The sequence below is a fragment of the Suncus etruscus genome, chromosome X, assembly GCF_024139225.1.
Source record: "Suncus etruscus isolate mSunEtr1 chromosome X, mSunEtr1.pri.cur, whole genome shotgun sequence".
Lineage (NCBI taxonomy): Eukaryota > Metazoa > Chordata > Mammalia > Eulipotyphla > Soricidae > Suncus > Suncus etruscus.
In genome coordinates this window covers 100,008,829-100,010,801 of record NC_064868.1, presented here as the reverse complement: position 1 = coordinate 100,010,801, position 1,973 = coordinate 100,008,829, and the positions used below count along the sequence as shown (strand labels likewise).

Genomic DNA, 1,973 nt, shown 5'->3' with positions numbered 1-1,973 from the left:
AGAACCTGGAAATATGATCCAAAGTGGAATGACTCCAAGCATGCAACAAGGTGTGAACTCAATCCCCATGCGGTTGCAAAAGCAATGGCTAATATTGTGGGGAACAACCTACAGATCATTGGGAAACTTGGAGCGCATCTGTCAATGTGCTGGGACAAAAGCTGGGACCAGAGAGACTACATTGGTCCCAGTGCATGCCTTGCATGCAGTCAATCTGGGTCCAATCCCCAACACTATGTCGTTCTACAGGTAATCTCTATCTGCAGAGACAGGTATAACCCTGAGCACAACATAATGTGGCCCCCAAACCAAAACTATCAAAAAAGAGTAAAGGCCACATGTATCTATTTGAAAGTTGATGAGATTTCCTGAGGGGTATTGTACTGGATGTGCAAAGCACTTGGCCACTGATAGAGAAGTATGAATGTACTTTTATGTTCAGTATATTTGGGGGTGGTTGGCTGCACCAAGTGGTGCTTAGGGGGTACTCCCAGCTGTGTGCTCAAGTGTGACTCCTGGTGGTGCTCAGGGAACCGTATGTAGTGGCAGGGATTGAACCAGGGTTGTCTATGTGTATGGCAAGTGCCTTCTCCACTGTTTTACCTCTCTGGCACCTCTGCCTTAACCTTATTCCCACAAATTCTATGTCTGGATATAGAGTAGCCAGGACTAAAGAAGAGTGAGGAATGAGGAGCTGCTGCAAGGAGATTAACTTTAGGGCTAGTTGTGGAGGAGAGGAACACTATACAGAAGGGGGTAACAAAAGGAGGCATGGAGCCTGAACCATAGTATAGCAGATAGGGCACTTCCCTTGCATGCAGCCAACCTGGGTTTGATCTCCGGCATTCCATGTTTTCCCGAGCCCTATTAGGAGTGATCCTTGAGTACAGAGCCAAGAGTAATACCTGAGAACTACTGGGTATGGCCCCCTAAACAAAAAGTCATTCATGACAGGCTTTCTAGAAAACCTGTAGAAAGCCTATCATCTAGAGTACAGGCCAGTGTGGGGTGGGGAGGAAGGACACTTGAGATATTGGTGATGGGAATGTTGCACTTGTGAAGGGTTTTATATATATATATATATATATATATATATATATATATATATATATATATATGTATATATATATCAAAAAAGGAAAAGATAAGGCCTCCCAGTGCTTACCACAGGCTGTGTTTTTACACTGACTGTACAGAAAGAGGAGGTACAGTAAATGCACCTCATATACACTTCAACCCAGGCCTTTTGTCTGGTCTGTATTGTGAATGGGGGGGGGACAAAAAAGTCATTCATAAACCCCATTTATCTGGATCCATGTGAACACACGAGTCTCATGTGAGGGAGTACCAAGGAAATCATGTCTTTCGAAAGGGACAACTGAGAGTTCAGCGAGGCTTCCTTAGTCTCGCTGAGGCAAAGGGACATAGGATACATCTACAAGTACTTTGTCTAAAACTAATAAATATCACAAGGCACAAGGCATCCCCTTAAAACATGCCCAGCCCCTCCCCAAGTGGCAGTGATTCGCTTCTGCTATAATCTATCCATCTCTTGTAGAAGTGTAAAGTACACATGGATTTGCCTTTTGAAAAAAATCTCAAAGGATCTTCATAAAGACAAGCCAATATTTTCCCAGAGCTCTTTGGTTGTTTATTATTTTTTAAAAGTCTTTCTTGGCAACACATAAGAATCTGCAAGAAAATTTTTGTTAGAAACATCTGAAAACTTCCATTTCCAGTGAAAACAACTTCAAAGGCTCTGCCACCTAATCACTGAGCAAACAGTACATGAGTCCAGTTCAGAGTCAATAGAAAACCCCTTCAAGATTCCACATGCCAGTTCTTCTGTGCCTCTTCAGCTGGTATGTTGGGGGCTCTGGGCAAGACAGCTAGCCATAGGCCCCCTGTGCTGATCACTTAGTCCAGGGGACTGAGATTCCCCCCATGCCAGAGTGGTCTTCAGGGCCACGCCT

At 44.1% G+C, this 1,973-nt stretch overlaps 1 non-coding gene across 1 annotated transcript; it reads left to right on the top strand.

Moving 5' to 3' along the window:
• Positions 1-1,148: 1,148 nt before the first annotated feature.
• Positions 1,149-1,283, top strand: LOC125999740 (small nucleolar RNA SNORA51). The gene has a single exon (XR_007492215.1). It is a non-coding gene; the product is annotated as a small nucleolar RNA SNORA51 (small nucleolar RNA).
• The last annotated feature ends 690 nt before the right edge of the window (positions 1,284-1,973 follow it).